Below are 24,805 nucleotides of genomic sequence, written 5' to 3'. Positions count from 1 at the left end.
CCCGGGGGTGTGTGCACGCACATATAGTATAACACTCCCTTTATGCTATATTGCAGTGTCATTACTGGAAAAGTAAGCCAAGTGCCTAGGGTGGGAATAGAACTCATAACCTTCTGATCTTTTAGCACCAAAGGCAACCATGCTACCTGATGAGGTGCTGACAGTATATTAACCCCAACACTGCACTACCCAAGAGTAAGGAAAATAGATGGTTGTACTGGACCCAGGCATTGCCCTCTACATCAGAGCTAGTGAGATCTTAGAGTTAAGAGGATAGAATGTAGGAATGAGTGGATGCAAACACAGTTTTCTATGCATTTTAGTAAACTTGAATTTGACACTTACATTGTTGTTTTAACACTGGGGATTAAAACAAGAATTATCAAAGATTGATTAACTGTTCGATATCTGGTTTTGTGATAACACCCCACAAGATGATGCTGAACCATACACAACTGCATTAAAATGTCTCCCATTTCCAAAAGTGTTATATACAGCACTGCAGTGTCTTTCATGAGGATGCCTATCGGTGACATCGGAACTCTGTTTTAACACCATGGTCTTTTCAGAGCTTAGCCTTATTATGACTTTGTTATGCGTTTGTGCGCACATGTGCTTGCATGTCAGTTTGATGCAAACATTCTTTGGGAGTGTAACATGGTCTTTATTTTGCCTATTTTAAATTCTAGTCTTAGTTTTCTGATGCTATACAGTGTACTGGCATTTCATCAGTAATTCAGTGCAATAAAAAATGCATAACATATGTGAAACAGAACATTGTGAACTTTCCCTGTTGGCTCGTATAGTTTACATGCAGTACGTTACAGCTCTTGTGGTAGTTCATATTTGTAGTTCAGAGTGCTGTGATTACACTCAAAACAAGAAAAAAAAATCAGGCTTGTTAATCACTTCACTACCATCACAAAGAAGCTTAACAATTTTTTAAGCACATCTAAGGTAGCCTCATACTAGACTGTAACAGCAGCCATTATTGGCCAACACAGAATAGCAGCAGAGGTAAAACTGCTTTAAATGCACTTGGGTACTTTATTTTAATGGACTTAAAACAGAAACTGCAGCAGAATGAAGGGTCTCTCAGCTGCTAATGCCATTAGTTCCTCAGAAGGACACTTCGCTTCTGCCTGCTATTAGTGTGTAGTGCTATTTTATAGTTCTGAGTGGTAAAACACTTCACGCTGTGCCTTTTTTCCTGTAACCTGTATTATAGGGAGCAGTTAATGGTCCATGCCCTTCAAAATTCCACTTTCAAGTTGAATTCCTTGACATCCATGTCTTCAACACAGAAGCAGGTTATGATCTGGTTTCAGAAACCTGATCATAATCCTTTGCTGCTAACATACAGATACAGAGAGAAAAATAAAAGCTTCTCTTGAAATGCAGTCAGAGTTGTGACTGACTTTTTTACAACTGCTTTTAATACAGCATAGCTTCAAGCTTTCATAAAGAAGACCAAACAGAGCTTATTTTTAATGAAAAAGGTACTGGTAATTTGGTTTAAAATACTGAAAACCTTTTTGTTGAGAGGTAAGTTTTAGTACTGTATGAGCACTTGTTTAGATGCATGGAATCGGGAATACTTGACAGTACAAAATCATCCTCCACAAGGAAGAGTGAACCTGTCTGGTAGACATCTGCAATTAATAAACTATATAACAAAAAGAAAAAAATTACTGTCCAGGACCAAGAAGAAACAGGTGCCCAATTGGAAGCAATCTCTCCTTAGCCTGAACAAGCAAATAAGAGCACTAGTGAAATCCTCTAAAGCCAACTTCGAGTCCAAATTGGCCACATCTACTAGAGACAATCATAAGGCCTTCTTCACATATGTCCGCAGTCTCAAGGGAAGCACCTGAATCTGTTCAGAACTGGTGGGCAAGGACACCAAATACACAAATGCTGTAGATATAGCCAACCTACTGGCTGACAGGATTCAGAGAAAACTTCACCCCTCTGTCCCCCATTAGTAAATCAGGACATCCCCAGTACCTGCCCCCCTCCCCTTATCTCTAGGGAACATGTCATCACTGCTCTCTCAAAGGCAAAGAATACAGCCTCCATGGGATCCGATAACATCCCAGGCTACATTCTACATAAACTCAGGCATGAACTTGCAGCACCGTTAGGCACCCGATTCAACCAAAGCCTGGGTACCGGCTTTGTCCCAGCTGAGTGGAGGACAGCCACTGTCATTTCTCTCCACAAAGGTGGAGCATCCACCAATCTGGGAAATTATAGACCCATCATCTTAATTAGCCTGATCTGCAAGGCCATGGAATGGATTATCATGGACCTCATTAATAGGGACATTGGCAACCACTAAACACCTGACCCCACACAGTTTGGCTTTGTCAAGAGGAGGTCATGTCTGTTAAATCTGGATGACTTCTCTGAGATGGTCACCAAAGCCATTGGTAAGGGAAGACAGTGCATACCACCTACCTTGACCTGGCCAAGGCTTTCGGCACTATTCCCCACTCGGGAGAATAGTAGACATGCTGTCTCAACTAGGTATCAGTCCATATGTTATCAGATGGGTAGCAAACTGGCTCACTGATAGAACCCACCTGATCAAAATATGGGAAGCCACCTCCAGCAGTAGACCCTTAATGAGTGGCGTACCCAGGGATCGGTCTTGGGGCGTCTGTTATTCAGGATATACTTCTTTTAGGTGCAGGCCAAAGCCAGTGGGCTATGGCTGACCAAGTCTGCAGATGACTGCAAGCTGAGCGTGGTCATCAATTCCCCAAGTGATGTGGATGTCCTCCAAGAGGGTCTTGCCCAAACAAATAACTGGTGCCAGAAACATGCCCTCAAACTGAATACCAAAAAATGCATCATAATCCTCTTTGGGGAGAGTGATGTCCCCACATATTATTACATTAATAACAACGTCCTAAGCACACCATTAGTCATGAAGGATTTGGGCAACCAGGTTGAGCACCATGTTCCTTCCATTGTACGGAAAGCTTTCCATATGGTGCACCTCATAAGTAAGGGTATCTCATCCAGGGACAAGGAGGTCATAACATCCCTGTATTCTTCCCTTATAAGGCCTGTTATTGAGTATCGAGTACAATGTCCCCTTCGGCATGTACCTTGCAAAATGCATGCAGCAGTTGGAGAGACCACAGAGGTTCCTCACCAGAAGAATCCAGGACATCAAACATCTACCCTACACAGGCTAAAAGCCCTGTCCCTCTACTGAATTTCATATAGACTCTTTAGAGGTGACCTCAGTCTGGCATACAAAACAGTATCAGACCCTGCCTTGATGGGACTACTGCATATCTGCAAGTCAAGCACCACTCTAGTAACCCACACATGACCTCAGCCTGGTCTGACATCAGTAGGACTTGTTGGCGGGACAGATTTGTGTCCCAGAGACTCCCCCATCTGTGGAATAGACTCCCTCTCCACGTCAAGCAGAGTACTTCATTGTCCCTTTTCAAGTGCGACCTGGATAACTGGATGGGAAGTAGAAAATACACCCCTGCGATTCCACCCATGTCTTTGCTGGACAGGAGCTTTGGGTGCTGACTTGTCTAATCATGGGCTAAGCTCTTGGCTAGGCTTGTAAATGTCTCAGGGCCAATAGCCTAGTAACTTCCTATGAAAGTTAGTTCAACCATTGAATGAGAAATTATAGAGATTTTTTTTATAAGAGTAATGTGTCCTGGTAACTGTAGTACATACTATCTTTCTGAAACAAATTATGCACCCCATCTTTAAACTGAATGCTAGCATCACATTTCCTGTGCATGAACAAGTTTGAAGTGTTTCCAAGGCTTAGTTATAGAAAAGTGCTATCATTCCTTTATAAGTACTCAGTCGCACGCTTTACTCCAAGTAGTAGGCACAGGCCCACACTGTATCTGGTAGCTGTGTCTCTGAAAGCGGTTGTTACTCGGGTGCAGTATAGTGGCTAATCTAGGGTCCAGCACAAGTTTGAGGTGATATCAGGAAAAGAAAAAATCTTTAAAGATCTCTAAAGTTGGGTTTGGACTCGTGAAGTAAATTCTCTGTTAAATATATTGGAGCTTTCTCCCCCTGGCGACCAGTCCCTTGTGTTTTTTTTTTTTTTTTTTTTTGGTTGAGGAAAAACTAAATTTGTTGAGCAGCATTACATTACCTAAACAACTGTCTATTGATTGGATGTGATAAATCCAGTGAAAACTGACCACATACCCCAATTTTAAAATATAATTCAATTTGAACCGGCAGCAGTTTTTAATTATTGCCATCAACAACAACCCATGGGGTCAAGGTGTCATGTCGTAGGTTGTGACCTCTCTGAATTCAGAGATACTGTCCTGCCTTCTTTGGCAGTCACACCCCACCGTCACAGATCTTCTCTCGTGCAATGCATCCATCTTTTGGCTTGTTGTCCTTCTCCCCTCTTGACTACTTAATCTTTCTCCCACATTTGCTTTGCTGCACTGTATTCTGCTTGCATGCAAATGTGATCAAACCACCTAAATATATCCTCATTGACTTTCTTGGCTTCCTGGAGCTATTCTGGTTTCGTCTGTGGCATCATTTGTTTCTTTCCCACAGTAAACATTCTACTACCCGTCTCAGTAACTTCATTTTCTCAGCTGCACTGTGTTCATTGAAATCCGCTTATCAGCAGGGTGATTTTGGTATGAATTTGGACTGCAGTGTTCTGTTAAAAACATAGGAAAATGTGTTGTAGCACTAAGAAATTACATGAGTTTGAAAGCTTCCTCATAAAGTTTGCCTGTGTTACTGGTTGTTTCATATCGGAGTAGATGTGCCGCAGATTGTGGCCCTATGTGATATGGAATAAGTAAAGGAATATAGCGGGTTTGTTGTATGGCTGGAGGAACCACAACAGAACAGTCATCTGATACATTACAAATGCAGGAGTATTTTAAGAAGAATGAAGGATAACCGTAATAATTTCAGATGGTAGAACCAACAAGTACTGAAGCAAATTTCCTTTTCTTTTATTGGTTAGAAGCGAGAGCTGCACTGAGTTCAGTCTTGTTAAATGGCAGAAGGTGTTTGAAGAATTTCCCTTTTAACTATTTAATTTGTTATATTCCCGTGTACTATTTGACCGTAGTATTGATTATTTTATTTACACTATCTGCTCCCTTATTTAACTCACAACTACTTAACCCCCTTCTGACACACACACACACACACGCACACACACTCATTCTGATTAAATGTTAAATAATGATTTTGTGCATTTCCATAAGTTTTATTGGGTTTAGTCTGTATACAGTATTTATAATTAAAAACCAAAGGCAATAGATACAATGTCATTGAACTTCTTGATTTTACAATAGATGTTTCTAATTTGGGTGCCTCTAGTACAAAAGCCCTAAGAACTACAGAGTCATAGTTATATCTTTCTTCCTCTGCCGGCAGGTTAGATCATTCCTCAATTATAATCTTTTCAGTGAAAAGGAAGATGAAATACTCTGCATAACTATAAAATGTCGGTAATACTGCATAAAACAGGAATTGCCGCAGAGATTATTTCTAGGATTGTGCACTTAAAATAATACAAGGTGAAATGATGAAAATCTGCTACTGGAAATATGACTCATGCCTGCAGTGCATTTTTTTTTTACTGTTCATTTATTAAGCAGAATTACTCAAATGCATACTCTTTATCTGACATGCAAAGAATAGCAGAGTGTATTATTGTCACTGTTATGTATTTTGCAAAAGTAAGAGCAATGTACCATGAAACAGGTGAACTAATCGCGGGGAATGTTGACTTGTATAAGACTATAAAATTGTTATAGCTTTTGCATAAAAAATCACTAATATTCATGTTTTGTAAACAAGCTATACTTTTGTTTCAAAAAGCTATAGACATCTAAGTGTACATAGTGCTATACAGTGTCATGCCTCTATGCTAATCTGGTAAGGTGGTTAAAGGGCATGATACTAACCATTGGAGCAAAAGGTAGTGAAATGTGGCTTTGTCATGCCAACGGTAACCAAGAGTAGTCCAAGATGAACTGGGTTTGTAGAATCGCATGTAGTTGTAGATGGTGTGTGAGAGGCATTTAGTAGACAATCTAACTTGGGTAAAAGGCATCTAGTTTTAAAAGGCTAACACTGAGGAGCTCTTTCTAACAAATTAAATCATAAGTTGTGAGCTGGGCAAGGGTGTTTTTGTGTATGCAAGCATGAATACATTCATGCATGTACTTGGGTACATATGGTTTGTCTTGTTAATCCTGCTAGACAAAGCCCATTTTCAGAGGGGATTCTAGGAGAAAAATTTCCAGAGAAGTGCACAAGCAAAATTACAAATTATATGTTGATTGCACTGTTAGTAAAGGTCAAGTAGGGTTCACTTTGTACTGCGTTGAAAGGCCTTCTGTCCCAAAGTTCAGTCGAGAATGCACTCAAGAATATAGATATCTGTGCAATTACTGAGACATGGTTTAAAGCTGCAGGTTGCACCCCACCAGTGCAAGGTTTCTGGGCCTTCCACACTTTTATACAGTACCTGCACAGACAAGGGCTAAAGATGGAAGTGTCTCTTTATACAGCAGTAACAAGCATACTTCTAGGTTACTCACACAGGATGAGGTGCTGAAGTTCCTGCACGTGCAGATCTCCATAGGCAAAATCCTGTATCATATCCTAGCCAGCTATATCTCACACTCCATGTCCCGAAGCTCACAGTGCATATCTGCACCTACAGGAGACACTTACCATCCAACCTAGCATCCTACTGGTGGAAGACTTTAATTACCCCTCTGTAGACGAGTCTTACATGGCCTCAAATTTACAGACACAGAGAATTTTGGACTTCATAAATGCAAGCATCCTCAACTAAGTAGTGAATGCTGGACCTCATGCTTGCAAAGATGGGAAAATGCTGCACTCCCCCCAGATGTTTTTTCCTCTTTGGTAAGGTCCAACCATAAAGCTGCCTCCTTCAAAACCAAAATTAGATCCATAATCCCATTAAAACCAGCAACAGTTGGGTAGTTTGCAGTGGAATAGTTCCTTTTATTAAGTGATGGTTTGTCAAAATTCAGTGCCCCTCCTAACCCTGAGAACACAGCAGTCTATGCTGAATTGCTTTCAGAAACTCTGTACAACTATGTCCGTGGCTGCACAGAGGCTGCTGTTCCTACCAGAAGCAAGGACAGGACTAGCCGCAGAAACAAGTCGCCTTGATGGCAACCCGAAATTAAACAGGATATGCAACGAAGGGAAAAAATTATGGCAAAAATCCAGGAAAAGTAATTTCCACAAAGATAAAAGTCTTCATCAAAGTAAATAGGCAACAAAGTAGGCTAATTACGTCAAGCAGAACCAACTTTCAGGTTGAGATAGCCTCCTAGGTAAAAGATAACCATAAGGCCTTCTACAGCTATGTCAGAAACCTCAAAGGTAGCACACAGCTGTGTGCTGAACTGGTGGCTAATAGCACCACATTCACACAGCCTGGCGATATAGTGAACCTGAAATTCATTTCCAGCTGTACCCCCCACCCTCCACTATCACCCTAAAAATACCCTCCAACATAACCCTTCCAACTATAATTAGGGAGCATATACTGGCTGCACTTGAGTGAAAGGGAAGGTCTACAAAAGGGTAGTGAGACTATGTTATATGGGTTGGAGACGGTGGCATTGACAAAAAGGCAAGAGTCCAAGCTGGATGTGGCAGAGTTAAAGATGTTAAGATTTGCACTGGGTGTGATGGTAGACAGAATTAGGAATAAGTATATTAGAGGGTCAGCCCAGGTTGGACAGTTTGGAGACAAAGCCAGAGAGGCGAGATTGCATTGGTTTGGACATGTGCTGAGGAGGGATGCAGAGTATATTGGGAAAAGGATGCTAAGGATGAAGCTGCCAGGTAAGAGGAAGGCCTAAGATAATGTTTATGGATGTGGTGAGAGAGGACATGCAGGTGGTTGGTGTGACAGAGCAAGATGCAGAGGATAGGAAGAAATGGAAATAGGTGATCCGGTGTGGCGACCCCTAACCAGGAACAGCCAAAAGAAGAATTTAATTGAAGAAGAAACAGTATCCTGTTTTTTTGCTTATTTTGAGTTATTTATAGCACTTTTATTTTACTCACTGTGTGTGAGGTATTAAGTAGAATTTTCTACAGTTGTTAAGCATCTGGTTGGGTTTGTTTGTTTTGATTTTTGTTCCCTACCCTCCCTCCCTCTTGGTATCCTGTTTTTATACTTGGTGGCTTTGCAGTTGCCTGCCACTACTATAAATTTGATCTGGGCCACTCCTCCCAGTCTAGTGTCATTACCTCATTCTACCTAATCCAGGGAGAACATTTGAGAAGGCCAACCCAGTTAGCTTCTGCTCCTCCTTTCCGAGCCCCCAATCCTTTCTGTGTTGGAGGGAAGCCTTCTAGCTTAATTTTGTTTCTTAGAACTAGCCAGTTTTCTAGTTTCAGTACTCTAATCTGTTTCTTTGAGCTTATCACTTGTTCAGAACTCATTTTAAGCACTAAATAAGCTACAAATTGCTACAGCACTCAACTTTCCTCACTTGTCTAGAGGAAAACAGTTTAGTACTTAATAAATAAGCACCTATCCAGGTATGTCTAAGGGTCAGCTCCTGGTGTTTTCTCCTGTCTGCCTGATGAATCTGGGCATCTTGGGGAAATGCAGCAATTGCCTCATGTACACAGACAACCCTCTCCTACCACCCAACACTACAATCTGTGAGAGATGCACTTGTATAACCAAACTGGAAGCAAAGCTCTCAAGCTCTCTTCACCCAAGACTGGACTAGACAGTCAAGAGGAGAAGGTAAACACTTGCACCACACCACACTCCTCACATAGTCCCTCAAAATCTACACCACAAAAACACACACCTGCATTCACAGAGACTCTCAAAACAAATCTACCCAAGCAACAGGGACCTCCAAAGCAGAAATGCAAGCAACCTCCACCCATCAACACAACCCAAATGACACATGGCCCACAAATTCAGTGTGCCACTCAACCACAGCCCATAAGGCATAATAACGTACCCAACACTCTAGTCCTAGGTGACTTTATAGTCAGGCATACTGATGTTCCACTCACCAGGCCAAACAAGGAGAAAGTTACTGTCAGCTGCCTGTCAGGTGCCAGGATCTGCCACATATTGCATGCACTCAGGTCATGTCACAGCAAGTACAAGTATGACTCTGTCATTGTCCATGTTGGTGTGAATGACCTGAGACATACCTCCCTGGACTACATGAAAAGAGACATGGAGGAGATTTCTTATCTTGTAGCCCAGGCAGGTATGACCCTAGCCCTGAGTAGCATCCTGCCATCACCCAGAATGATACCACTGTACAAGGACAAAAATGATTGACTTTAATTGGCTAAGCTTCTGGTGTCATTCTAAGGGGATCCAGTATCTGTCTGCCTGGGATGACATGATCGACAAACCACAATGCTTTGCCAGAGATGGCCTGCACCTGTCGCCCTTGGGATTCTGGATATTGGCTAAGGCTCTTGCCACCCCTATAGTGCCTTTTTCTGGCAAGATTCAAATGGCAAATTCACCACCGTAAGAGGTACAAGCAATCAAAATCTGAGGGTAATGCTACTTAATGTAGAAGTCTAAACCTCAAAATGCACTCACTCGAGGCACTCCTTAAAATGGAGAACATCGATGTCTGTGCAGTGACAGAGACCTGTATCAAGGCTCCAGCGCGCACCCCTGCATTACCAGGCTGTAAGTCATACCACACCTTTCGGCCACCTAACTTGGACCAAAGCGTGTCCATATTCATTAAGGTTATCCACACCTCCAGGCTAGTTGCTCAGCATAATGCATCTGAGATTATCCAAGTGCAACTAACTCTGGGCAAGACCGCAATGCAAATTGTAGCTTGCTACAGATCCCCCACCATGCCCCAGGATTCCCACTCCTCATTTTTTGATACACTGGGAAATATTAGGGTACAACCTCACACCCCGATAATGGTTGATTTCAACTACCCCACCATTAACTGGGAAATGTACCAACTCTTGTGCTCAACGTTTTCTGGAATTTATAAATTCCAATGCTTTGGATCAACTTATCCACACCCCCACCAGGGGCAGCAATATCCTAGACCTGGTCATTACCAACATTGGCAACTGGTGTTCCACACCTGAGGTCAAGTCCTCATTGGTCAGATCCGACCACAAGCAAATCACCCTAGACATCCACATCCCACCCCCACCCCCCATTAGGGAAACCACTGTAAAAATTTCTCCAAAGTCAACTTCACTCTTCTTAAGACAGAAGTGGCAAACTTCCTGACACCCATGCTGATGGACAGTAGAGATACAACTGCTGAATCCTATACAATCGCACTTTATAAGCACTTGTACAAGTGCATGGATCGTGCAATCCCTAACAGAACCAAGATGCTATCCTCCAAAAAAAGGAAGCCAATCTGGTGGTCCCCTGTTATAAACAAACTCTACAACAGAAGAAAGAAACTGTTGCAAAAAAGAGTAAAATCCCATGATTGGAGGAAATCCGTGGTCAGCCTTAGGAGCTGAGATCCCTCATAAAATCCTCCAAAGCTAGTTATGAAAACAAAATTGCCATTGATTCTAAAGACAACCACAAAGCATTCTATAGCTATGTCAAGAATCTCAGTGGCAACACTCAGATCTGCTCTGAGTTACAGCACAATGGCACAAAATATACAGAACCAACTGATATTGCCAACATCCTGGCAGATAGGTTAAGTGCTAACTTTACCCCTCTCTCATCCCCAAAGGGCACATCAATATACCGGAAGAATGCAAAGTACCTGTAATCATGGCTGCACAGGTAAAAAACACACTCTCCAAAGCCCAGAACACAGCATCCATGGGACCTGACAACATCACAGACTGCGTTTTACATGAACTACAGAATGAACTGGCATCCCACCTAAGTACCATGTTCAATCATAGCCTCACCTCAGGCTTTGTGCCCACTGAATGGCGCACAGCAACTGTTATCCTAGTCCACAAAGGGGGAGCCACCATGGACCCCAGGAACTACCACCCCATTAGCCTGACGAGCCTGGTCTGCAAGGCTATGGAGTGTATCATCACGGGACTTGTAAACAATGACATTGGTAATCTCCAAACTCTGGATCCTACCCAGTTCAGGTTTGTAAAAGGCAGATTATTTCTCCTAAACCTACCAAAGCCGTAGATGAGGGTAAGGTGGTTCACACAACCTATCTAGATCTCGCCAAGGCTTTCGACACCATCCCCCACTCTGGAATTATAGACAAACTCACTAAACTAGGTATAAATCCCTATGTCACAAGATGGGTTGCCATCTGGCTCACTGACAGAACCCACTCTGTGAAAGTAGCAGACTCTAAATCCAACTTCAGACCAGTGACAAGTGGAGTACCACAGGGTTCAGTTCTAGGTCCTCTCCTGTTTGGTATCTACTTCTCTGAAGTACAGGCTAACACAGAAGGTCTATGGCTAACTAAGTTTGCAGATGACTGCAAACTAGGAGCCATAATCAAAACTTCTAATGATGTGGACGTCCTACAAAAGGGCCTCACTGAGACAGATGCCTGGTGTCAAAGCCATGGCCTCAAGCTCAATGCCAAAAAGTGCATTGTCATCCCTTTTGGTAAAAACTCTGTACCCATAAACAACCACATAGGCGGTAGTCTACTTAACACTGAAAGTGCGATGAGACCTTGGGACACAGGTGGACAGTAGTCTCTCCTTTGATAATCACATCGCCACAGTAGTCAGGAAATCCTTCTTCGTGGCACACCTCATCACAAAAGGTTTCTCATCCAGGAAAAAAAGAGGTCATTGTTCCCCCCTACTCCTCACTCATTAGATCCATTATAGAGTACAACGTCCCTTTTGGTATGTACCTCACAAGACTACAACAATTGGAAAGGCCACAGAAATACCTCACAAAGAGGATTACTGGCCTCAAACTGATGCCCTACGCAGACCGTCTCAAAAAACTCCAGCTTTACTCTGTCGCATATCGCCTACTCAGAGGCGATCTCTGCCTAACATACAAAGCTATGTCAAACCCAGAGGACATGCTCCATGTAAAGAAATCCTAATCCCTCCGAGCTACACTCTCTTGGGACCTAAACCTTGTCACCACAATAAACAGAACATGCTAGAGGGATAGATTCCTGTCCCAGAGACTTCCCATACAATGGAACAAACTACTTATCTATACCAAATAAAGCTCCTCATTAGCACTCTTCAAGAAAAATCTTGATTGCATGAGAGAGGAGAAATTCACCCCGGGGATCACTTCTGTGGCTCTGCTGGACAGGGGCACAGGAAAATAATTTTCTTGGGTGGCAAAAGCCAGGGTACCATTTGGCTAGGTTTATATAGGCCCTAGGGCCAATAGCCTAGTGCCTACCTATGAACCTACTGGCTGCACTTACTAAAGCCAAGAACACATCCTGAATGGGCCCTAATAACATCCCAGGATGCCTGCTGAATAGTCTAAAAATATGACTTATCAGGACCACGTCAGTCATTATTTAATATGGTTTTGAAACCAGGCTTTGTGCTTTGTGAATAGAAAACTGCAACAGACATCCCTCTTCATAAGGGAGGACTTTCATCAGGAACTACAGACCCATCATCATAGCTGGCCTTAGGCATACGCCAACTAGGTGTCCACCTAGGGTGCTGTTCTAGCAGTGGTGGTTTTCCAGTAATCTGTATGGTGTAGGTAGACCAGGATGGGGGCACCAAGTGGTATGGGTGGCACTGTGGAGCCTTTTTGCTCAGTGCACCAACTAACCAAAGGCATGCCCTGCCCATCAGTCTGACTAGTCTCATTTGTGAAACCATGGAAAGATGATCATGGAAGTTATCGACAAGGACTTAGGAGACCTGCAGACACTGGCTGTATCCCTCTTTAGCTTTGTCAAAGGAATGTCATGTTTTATCTGGTGGGCTACTTTGAAAAGTCCATACAGCAATGGATGAGGGGAGAATGGTGCATACTGCCTACATAGCTCTGGCTAAAGCATTTGATACAGTACCCCATCCGAGCATTGTTAAACTTACAGAACTAGGTGTAAACCCCTTTATAACATACTGCATAACTAACTGGTCCACTGATAAGGTCTAGTAGGTTAAATTCTGTGAAGTCCAGGGGCTCTGTGCTAGATCTATTTCCCTTTGGCATGTGCTTGGATGTCAGAGCCAATGTCAAAAGCCTTTAGCAAACCAAGTTTATAGATGACTGCAAACTGGGAGCAGCAGTCATTGTATTCCCCAAGATGAGAACACCTTTCGGGAAAGTTCTGATGCACAAAAATGCTTGTTGCCAAAGCCATGGCTTAAAACTCAGTACTAAGAGATACATTATAGTACCTTTTGGGAAGTCTGCCACCCCGGTTAACTGTGTCATCAGTAAAACACCCTTAAAAGTTGATTCAATAGTCAGGGGTTTGGGAAGTCATGTAGACAGTAACCTAGCCTTCGACTGACATTTGTCCAAGGTAGTAAGAAATTCCTTCTGTGCTGAACTAATAAGCAAGAGCATGGCATCCAGGTCCAGACAGGTGGTCATACCACTGTACTTGGCCCTCATCAGACCCATCACAGAGCATAATAGACATGTACAGCAGCTGGAATGTCCACAACAGTTTCTTGCAAAAATAATTCAGGGAGTAAACAGAAGATCCTCTGCTGACTGCCTCAAAGGCCTGTCTCTTTACCTGGTATCATACAGACTTCTGAGAGGTGATATTTGCCTGGCATGCAAGGTATCCCTGGACGCTGTTTTGATGCATCTTTTGCACATCTGCAAAACAAACCGCATCAGAACTACTAGACTAAAAGATCTACATTTTGCTTGTGACATAAATATGACATGTTGGAGAGACAGGTATGTTTCTCAGCAAATTCACATTCTCTGGAACAGGCTGCAAATCCATGTGAAGCAGAGTTCCTCCCGATCCTTTTTCAAATGCATCCTGGACCAATGGATGAGTAATTGGAAATTCACCCTTGGTTTGGCCCCTATGTCTCTGATGGACAGAGGCAGTCAGTAAATCACATTTGCGGGTCACAGTTTGGTTGCATGAGTAGGCTTACAAGAGCGCTAGTGGTCTTTAGCCTAGTAATATATCTGTGTACCTGTAAACAGTCCTTGTTTTATGCCTTTTATCTGTAATAAAATGCCAGCACTGTTATGTGCACTGGGTGAGAGTAGTGTTGTCATTGTATCATTGTGATGGTTACATCATGCCATGGTACACCAAGGGCCTGATTCTAAAAGGGTTGATTTCAGTGCAAGTGACTTAGTGCCATCCTGCTTTATGGATGGGCCGGCGATATTTTACTTGGCCTCACCAGATGCGCAGTAGCAAGCCCCTCCCAAAACCCGCCCCCGTGCTATTTCGTAATAGGGCACTAATGAATATGCATTCCCTCAATAGTGACACTTGCATATGTTTCTAGTATGTAGAATCTAGTGTTCATATCCATAACATCCAATAAACCAATATAGTTTATATAGCTATGTTGTTTGATACTTTATACTGTGCGATGTTACTGATAGTTCTAATTCTTAAAGACTGTCTGACAGTGCTTACTTTATTGTTTCTCTGAGTAAAATATCACCGTAAATTTTTAAGTTTAAGAGCAATATTTAAAAAAATTGCTCTTATTTTGGATGTTTTTTGTCCCACTTTTATTTATGGCTTTGCCCAGATTTCTTGCTCTAAAAGATTGAGCGGTATATGTGTGTCATTATTTATTGACTTCAACCCTCAACGGTTTGCAGAAAACCACCAATTTTATGAGGAAAAGACCAAAAATAGGTGGAAATCTGGACAGATGAGAAGTACGAGTCCATTAAGAAAACACATGGGAAGGTGCAGTGACTATGACAATCCAGCACAGTAGGGGTTGCTGTCCATATTCCAAGAAAGTGTTACAACTTTTGAAGTAATTTCTTTTTCTGTCAGCGTTTTTTATACGTCATAGCAAATGTCGCAAAAGTATTGAGTGCGACTTTGTTCTCACTTTTATAAAACTAGGAACAAGCGTGAAGGGGGCAGACTTATTTCCAGGAACATGGACGATGATCATCATTTGTATTTAGTTTGTGTGTGTGTAGTGGTCATGGATTTAATGCACATATGATTATTAACCTTTATTTGTAAGAGGAGAAACTATGGCTGTCATGTCAATCATGGCTCATTACATATGCAGACCTGGTCGTCAATCATTCGTGACACGCCCACTTTTGAGCAAAATGCAAGGTGAGGCCTTATAGTACAATATCGCCGATGGGTCTTACAGCAATAACAAGTCGTTTGTACTTCTGTTGTCTTGTACTTGTGTGCAGTGTTTTAATGTGTTAAGACGTAGCTACATAAAAATCTGGGGACAGATTCCATTGTCCAAACAATGACCAATATAGTTGTTCTGTTTAGATGGACCCTTGTTTACTGATACACATGACCCTATTCTTTGTTACTACCAAGCCTGTTTTAACTTACAGATAAGGTTTGTATAATAAGATGTACGACCTTCTATGAAACTGTGGACTGTGTTTTATATTCCTTACTAACATAGTTGTTGTCTTGTAATGTACTAAGAAATATTTGTACTTACTGCAGCCTTATGAGCAGATGAAGAAAACCCCTGAAATATGGAGTGTTCAAAAATAATCTGAGAATGTTACCAAAAATAATCAAGAGGTTTTATTTTAACTGCAAAAGCTGGCAAGGTGAACCCAAGGGGGAAACCATTATCAAACATTGTTCTTAAAGTAAGAAATGCCACGACAGAAAATAGTGTACAATTTTTAGTTCTTTCACCCTTTGCTACTTGATAGTAACATTTAGGAAGTATGGTGCTGTTTTGTCTTATTGTAATTGTTTTTACAACTGTTTTATTTTGGTGGAAATTCTGCAGCACATTTATTTTTTATAAATTTATCACTTAACACAGTTTCCTATATTGTTCAGGTATGTATTTATCTGCCATTTCCCACAAAATGTGTGAGAATTTCAAGGTCCACATTCCGACAGCAACTAAAGAGCATAGCATCAGGTCCTAATTGCAATAAAATGATAGAGAAAGAATGACTAAATAAGGACAGGGGGTACTTGGATGTCCGAAATGGAAGCAGGATATACAGCAGACACCTGCATAAAGTACTCATTGTAGTTCAAACTTGTAACCTCTCTGACTTAGCTGCACATGAGATAGAGGTACGTTAATGAATATGCGTATACATTATGGAGCTCTGTATGTGTCCCAGGCTGGTATGTACCTAGCATTGAGCAGCATTCTACCTTCACCAAGGATGATGCCACAATACGAGTAAACAATAATCAACTTCAAAAATTTGCTTAAGTTTCTGGTATCACTCCAAGTGGGTATAATTGGCAGCATGGGAGGATATGGTCAGCAGACCATGTTGCTTTGCCAAGGATGGTCTACACCCCTCCCCTCTAGGCTTTTGAATATTGGCTAAAACATAGCCCTCTCCTATAGTTCATTTTTAAGGCAATGCCAAACTGACAAACCTTTCAACATATAGGCACAGTGAACTGACTGTAACTACACACACCAAGGAGTACCAAACCAATTTCAAGTAAATTCAGGTTCAAAAATACAATTTATTCGAACTGAGCACTTTCATCTATTGTAACATAGACTTCATCAGAGTTCATGCATAAGGTGAAATAAGCTCAATTTATACCTTACAATTAGTTGATCACATGACAACATACCGCCATAAAAATCTTAAAATCGTATAACCCCCCCATATGTACATAAATCACTACAAAATAGTTAAAATAGTTAAAACATATAAACTTTACTTAAAATCAAACTAAATATGATCTCAATTTTAAAATACTGACAATTGACAACTGGTCATTAAGTCCAGGAACCTTACAAGCATTCAATTTAAGTTGCCAAATTAGTTCTTTTGCCTCTAACAGGTCTTCCCACGGGCCTTCCCTTGGGTTGGCCACCACACAATCAAGGCCAAAAAACTGAAAACTGTGATCGGGATTACCTACAATGTGTTTGGCGATGGAATTATTCAAATTATTTTTCCTAATACTTAAACAATGTTCGTAAATTCATTCCCTTTTAGTTTTGCTTACGTAAAAACTGAGGCATTTTAAACATTTAGCAAGGTAAATTATCCCTACAGTGTTACAATTGCAAGGGAATGTACTTCTAAAAATGTTCCCATTGATGTAGACATTATCTGCTACCAGCATATACTTACATTGTCCACACCTTCCACACCTTGTTGTACCTGATTTTCTAAAAGACTTCATTTTCCAAAGGTTGTCACCACTTTCTAATAAATTCTTTATTGTATTCCCCTTCTTATACACTACTACTGGTCTATCACCTATTTTATCTAGTACCACATTGAAACAGGAAAAAATTCCCCAATTCTTTTCTAATATATTTCTAATATGGGTGTCCTCAGCATAGAATTGTATAATCAGACTTGAGGCAAAGTGTTTGTCACCGATTTTGTTCCTGTTAAAAACTTCTTCAATGTTCGAACCCTGGGTTTTTACCAAAGGGTAAATAGTTCTATCTTTCCTTTCCTGTTCAATAACACCTCTTACTTTCGCCACTAACTTGTTAGGGTAACTTCTATTCTCAAACATTCTACCCAACAACTCGCACTCGCCCATAAACATATCGTCATTGGGTACCATTCTTGCCACCCTCATAAACTGCCCCCTTACTATCCCTTTTTTGGTAGTAGGGGTGACAGCTATTAAAGTGTAATAAAGAGTTACTGTAACTGGGTTTCCTATAAATTGTAGTTTCAAAGCTTTTCCTTTCATAGTCCTTAAAAACCCTTACATCTAAGTAACTTATAATATCAACATCATAGTTATATGTAAACTTCAAAAATGACGTAGTGGAGTTGAGATATTCAATAAAGGGTGAAATCTTGTCGATATGCTCTTCCCAAATGATAAAAATATCATCCAGGTACCTGGAATACATTTTCCAGGGAGGGATAGAAAATTTGTTGAATAGAAATTGTTTTTCCCATTGTATTAGTACAATATTTGCAAACATGGGGGTGCAAGACGCCCCATTGCTACCCCCTTATATTGATGGAAGTATTATCCATCTATAAATACAAAGTTGTTCTGTAACACCACCTCCATCAGAGAGTTTAATACAAAGATCTCATCACTGTCAAATAGCCCCCCTTCATGCGGTATCACATTGTATAGCTCTGTCACATCAATGGTAAAAATGTTAAATTTTCAGAAACCAGAACATCCCTAATCTTTAGTAAAAAATCCCAAGAGTCTTTGCATAAGTAATCAATATTCAAAACTGTGTCTTTAAGTTTGTAATCAATAAATTTAGCCAGAGGGTGGGTTTTTGAACAACTGGTATTAAGTATAGGCCTCATAGGTGGATCACTTAAATTTTTGTGTATCTTTGGGATACCAAAAATAGACGGCACTAAAGGGTGCTTCACCTGCAAAAAATCATATAAAGTGCCATCAATTTGGCCCTGGTCAAACAAATCTTTGAGCAAATAATCAATTTTTTGTAAGCCATATGGATATAGTTTAAAGATGTTTCCTCAAAAATTCACCCTCAAACAGGTAGTTAAACATAGAGTTAAGGTAGTCAATATTATACATTATGACTACCCCACCTCCTTTATCGGGCTTCATAGTACGGATATTTTTGTTCTTAATTAACCTATGCAAAAGTTCCACCTCTGTTTCATTTAAATTACATACAATTTTAGGAGTTTTATTTGTCAACAATACTCTAAAGTCTTGTTCAACTAACTTTTCAAAACATATTAGTGGCAGTGAAAGAATTGGGTTGAACACACTACTTCTCCTTAAGGTGTCAACCTGTTCATTAGCAACGTCGTTTTCAACTTTCTGAGAAACAGCTTTAGATCAATCAACAAGTTCTCAACTTTGGTGTAGTTCGTAGGCACAAAAGTAAACCCTTTAGAAAGTAAGTCAACATAGTTTTCACCGTAGTTGTTGTTTGTAAAGTCATAAAGAAAAAGGTCACCTTGTAAATTAGAACAAATTCTTGGTAAAACTCTCACTCCACTATCCTCATTGTAAACCACCATTTCAGTTACCACCTTTCAACATAGCAAAACCGACTTAAGGGAACCTAAAGGTGTTACTACTCAGTACCAAGAGTCTAAACAAGAAACACCACTCCTTCCAGGCTTTCCTCACCCTGGAAAATGTGGACATCTGTGCAGTTACTGAGACCTGGTTTATAGCTGCAGAGAACACCTCAGCAGTGCAGGGCTACGATGTCTTCCACACATTCAGACGAGCTATTGCACAGGAGGGACCAAAGGTTGTGGTGTCTTGGTCTATTTCAACTACAAACTTACCTCAAGACTAGCCAAACAGAACAATGTGCTAAAGCTTCTCCATGTTCAGATTGCCATAGGCCGTATCCCAGGTCATATTCTTGAAAGCTATAAGTCACCTTCCATGACCCAAGAAACTCAACTTGCACTTAAGTTTACTGGAGGCCCTCACCATTTAACCCAATACCATATTCATGGCTGACTTCAATTACCCTATTATAAGCTGGGATGCTTCTGCACAAACCAAACATACAAGCCCAGAGATTCCTGAACTTTGTAAACACAAAAACCTTGGACCACATCCAAGGTGCAAACATACTCCTAAACAGAGGAGAATGCTTTACCTTCTCCCAGCCAGTGTAGTGTTCTCTGTAATAGTCGAACCAAACATCTGTCACCCTCATAGTAAAAACAATTCTGTAACCCCATAACATTTAAAAAGTATTCCAAGGCAAACTTCCAATTGCTAAATAACTTGTCAACATTTCAAGTCACTCTCCATCTCCAAAAAACCCTGAGAACACAGCTGCTTATGTAGAATTGTCCAGAGAAACCATTCATGTCAGTAAATGCATGGAGACAGCCATAGCTACCAGAAATGAGCCTAGAACTAACACACACAAAAAAAACACTATATAGTGAAATCTAAACATAAACAGGTTGTACAACAAAAGAAAAGTCAGTCAAGATTAGGGAGTGCTAGATAAAAATACACTCCTCAATCTAAACAAACAACTAAGTGAGCGAATTAAGTCTACTGAAGCCAAAAATTGAGATAGATAGCCATCCAGGTAAATGATGACAACCACAAGTCTTCCTTTAGTTATGTCTGAAACCTCAAAGGTAGTGCACAGCAGTCTGCAGTACCGATTTGTAAATGCAGCCACTTATGCATAGCTGGAGGATGTAGCAAATCTGCTGGATGACATATTCACCTCCAAATTTAACCCCCCCTCCCAAAATACCATCAAACAACACTCCCATATTCAAGATATGCTCTCTAAGGCCAAAAACACTATATTGATAGGCCCCATGTATACAAGAATGCCTCCTAAACAGCCTGAAACATTACCTGTCAGGATTACTGGAGTCACTGTTTAGCCATAGCCTCTGGACAGCTTTGTGCTATGCAAAAGGAGAATTGCAACAGTTATCCTCTTCTCCTAACACACAGCGATCAACAGACTCTAGGAACTACAAACCTGTAAGTCCGACTAGTTTCATATATAAAGCCATGGAAAGAATTATAATGAAGTGTTAAGGACATAGAAAACCTTTATCCAATCCAGTTTAGTTTCATCAAGAGCAGGTCATGCCTACCAACCCTGGTGGACTTCTTTGACAAGGTCACCAAGGTAATGAATTAGGTCAGAATAGCCTACCTTGATATGGATAAGGCTTTTGATACAGTACCCCACTTGGGCACTGTAAACAAACTCTCAGATGCATGTATGAACTCATATGTTAAGCACTAGATAGCCAACTGGCTTTCTGATAGGAAGCAGGAACTTAGGCTTGAGGAGACCACCTCCACAGAAGCCAGTCACTTGCGATGTCTCTTTCGGCTCCGTGCTTGGCCTGCTCCTTTTTGGCATCAACTCCTTAGACGTTAAGGCCAGTACCGGGCTTTTGGCTGACCAAATCTTCAAATGGTTGCAAACTCGGAGCAGTCATAGAATCCCACTCCCCCCGGACATTAACATCATACGGGAAGGGCTAACAGACAGATGACTGGTGCCAAAGCCATGGCTTAAAAGTCAATGCCAAGAAATGCATAATAGTAGTCTCTGGGAAGTCAGCCACCCCAGGAAACTATCTTCTTGGTAACACACCCATACAGACTGCAACCAGTAGTCAGGGATTTGGGTATGTATGTAGAAAGCAACCTGGCTTTTGACCAATGTATGTTGAAGGTAGTAAGGGAATCATTCATTAGGAATGTGTTGTGTTAGCATGCATTTTCCGAAGGATATGAAGTCTGAAACTCAATATCTGGTATTACTTAGTGACTTCAGTTCTCAATGATTTAGCAAAAAAAAAAAGCAAGCATTCTTTTTATGAGTAACAGACCAAAATAGGCAAAACTCTGGGCATTCTGTGAAAATCTGGGCAGTAGAGAAGTAGGTCTTCAGGCCCATCATTCAGTACTATGTCTCCTTTGGTATGGACTTGATCAGGCATATGCAACACATAGAATGTCCACACCATTTTCTCACAAAGAGAACACAGGTTGAAAACAGCATGCCCTTTGCAGGTAGTCTTAAAGCCCTATCTCAGTATTATGTTTCCTACAGCCTATTGAGTGGTGATCTGTGCCTGGCACATAAGGCATCCTTGCATCCCACTCTGATAGACCTTCTGCATATCTGCAAAACCAATAGCATCAGATTACACAAACTAAGAACTTAAATTTTGTTTGTAACATAAATAGGACATGTTGGATGGGAAAGGCATGTCCCAGGGAATTCCTCTTCTCTGGGACAGGCTTCCTGTCCATGCGAAGCAGAGCTCTTCCCTAACTGTATTCAAGAGAAACCTGGACCAGTGGAGAGTAAATCAGGTGCTAGACCTGAGGTATATTTCTATGTCTGTAATGGCCAGAGGTAGCCTGTAAATTTGCCCTAGATTGCATCTACCCTTTAAAATAATCTTTAAGGCAGATATAATTTGCAGGATACAATTGGGATGTTTGACTAAGCTTATAAAGGACCAAGTGGTTATTAGCTTAGTGTACACCTATGAGCCTAGACATGTTTTGCAAAGCTGTAAGGACAGGGCAGTCAATTTATCACTCAAGCATGTTCCGTAGTGCAGTCAGCAGTGGGTAATTGTGTAGTAACAGAGTACTTACTGGTACTGTTAAGTGTTGCATGGATAAGTAGTCTGAGGATATAGGCCAGTTCTGCACTTAATAACCGGTAACTACATTGCACTGTTGCAGAACGCTGCTTTTATTATGCGTCTACAGTCTATACAAGAAATATATGTTCAAGCCATTCATGTGGCACCATTGTGTAAATAGTTGCATTGTAGTAATGATGCAGGAGATTAAAACAATGTACCAGTGCAAAACCTGAGAGAATATGCTCCTGGCTTAGTTAGGGGATTGGACCAGAGCCCTCAATGACTGCATGTGGCACATGATTATCCACAAGAACATTGCTTTAGGTGGACTTGCATATCTTCTGTGGTTATGTAGATTCAGGTTCGTACACATCAGTGACATTGCATGTAAAAAAAAAACAAAAAAACAGCTGTCCAAATTGTCACTGCTGTTGGAGGACCCCCCCCCCCCCATATTGCCCATATAAAATGGGGAGGCATGTTGGACTGAGCAGTCTAACAGCCGAGAAAAACACAGACATAGTGGGAGGGAGTAAATCAATGATCAGTGGAGGGACACAAGGAGTAGGACTGTATGCAGATGACCTGATTTGGTTAGAGGTGGACTAATTTTCTGTGCACCTCTGTGGAGATGAGGAGGTGTGGTGAGGGAGACTGAGGTCTTGGACTATAATGGGTTCAGCCAGCTGTTCTATGACTGCACCAGACTTTGTGTTTTGTGTAACCAGTGTGTTTCATACCACCAAAGTTTCTTTCTTCAGCATGCAGCAAAAGCATGAGTGACCATATTTCCAATGCAAATGAAATCTGAACTTTTATAGTTACTTGTGCATCTAGAGAAATGTCAGAAGGCGTAGTTTTAAGGAGTAATCGGCCTGCACCATTTCTATTGTACAGATTTTGCTTCCTGCATTCCTGATGAAGTTGATACTAAAACAAGATCTTTTCCCTAGGATTAGCCGTAATAATTTTTTTCTGATGTTATAAGCTAAAAACATGAAAATGTCAGGAAAATGAGCAACATGCATAACAGGTGCAGTTCCCACTTGTATGTAACTTTAAATGTGTTTTATTTTTTAATGTGTTTTATTTGTGTTACAGGTTAACTTATTCCACCAAGTAATATTTTAAGGCATTCATGTTGAAGGTGTATTCTGTATACCCACCTCACAAAAGCATGTTGGATAATTGGCTACTATGGAAGTGTTAATATATTTCCATGTGTAGAGTCTAAGATGAACCAGTTAATATCAAAAGTTACTAACTAAAAATTAAATTAAAACTAGTTTATCAACTTTGCATACTGTAGTTGAGTTCATCTTTTAAATATAAAACATAGTGGAGTATCAGTTTGCATGATTTTATTGAATGGAGGTAAATAAGTATATCCCCTTTGACAAATGGATACATGTTAAATTCAAGGTCTGCTGTGAAAAGTGAAACAATGCACAGTATGGTTCTTGAAGTAAAAATGCTTACAAATTATTTTCTTCACCTATAGCAGCCTTTTCTCTCTCTAATGTCCTGGATGTGCTTTCTTAATCTGTACCCTTTTCCCTAGCACTATCCATGTTTTTTTTTTAATAAGGAGTTGGTAGTATTAGCTTCTGTTGTGGCTATTAGTATTTTGCAGATGTCAATTGTCATATTGACTCAAACCTCAGAGCAAATGCTGAATGTTTGCTGTTTTTTTTCAGCATGACCGGTGCTGATCCAAAGATTACTGGAAGAACTTCGTGCCTGAGTTCCGTAATTTGCTAATATAACTTTCATGACCATCTCACACTTAAAGGTAAACCTTTCTGTTTGAGCTACTCTGATATGCTAAGTCAGTACTGAATATTAATTCTCTCCATGTGTCAGGAGTGTGGTCTTTAAAATAGTCAAATGAAGATCCACTTCAGTTTTTCTGAAGTTTGACTCTCTCTATTCAGGAAAACTAGACTAATGCCAGATTGTCACATTACTGAAATCACTGATACATGCCTGTTCTTATCAAGTGTATGCGTGTCTCTCTGGGATAATACGAACTGCAATGCATTTCAGCCTGATAATGCCACAACACATCAGCAGAGAGTTTGTTAGTGCTGTATGTTTTGCATGTAGAGTGTATAGTTAGTGACTTATTGTGTGTGGGTGCATGTGTGTGTATGTAAATATAAATAAATATATATATATATATATATATATATATATATATATATATATATATATATATATATATATATATTTATATATATATATATAAATAAATATAAATAAATATATATATATATATATATATATATATATATATATATATATATACCTGATGTTCGCAGTGAAACAGATACTTGAGAAGAAGCTAGAGATGAGAAGAGAGTCTAACTGGGCATTCCTAGACTTGGAGAAAGCATATGACAAGGTCCCAAGAAAGCTGATCTGGGCAGTACTGCTGTGATTTGAAGTCCCAGAAACATTGGTAGAATTAGTTCAGGCTATGTACAAGGACCCAATGACTCAAGTACGAACAGTGATTGGCCTCATAGAGTAGTTCCCAGTGGGAGTGGGTGTACACTGGTGTTCACCTTTAAGCCCACTGCTGTTCAT

The 24,805-nt window shown here is 40.6% G+C and overlaps 1 protein-coding gene across 1 annotated transcript in view; it reads left to right on the top strand.

Moving 5' to 3' along the window:
• Positions 1 to 24,805, top strand: part of LOC122801251 (beta-galactoside alpha-2,6-sialyltransferase 1-like) — a 1,163,740-nt gene that overhangs the window by 350,686 nt on the left and 788,249 nt on the right. The window contains exon 2 of the mRNA XM_044070803.1: positions 23,914 to 24,008. The gene's annotated coding sequence lies outside the window, so the exon portion shown is untranslated. The remainder of the gene's footprint in view (positions 1 to 23,913; positions 24,009 to 24,805) is intronic.

Source organism: Protopterus annectens, chromosome 4.part1 (assembly GCF_019279795.1).
Source record: "Protopterus annectens isolate FY-2018-M chromosome 4.part1, PAN1.0, whole genome shotgun sequence".
Lineage (NCBI taxonomy): Eukaryota > Metazoa > Chordata > Ceratodontiformes > Protopteridae > Protopterus > Protopterus annectens.
The sequence above is the reverse complement of the archived record's forward strand: the minus strand, read 5'-3'. Positions and strand labels throughout refer to the sequence as shown.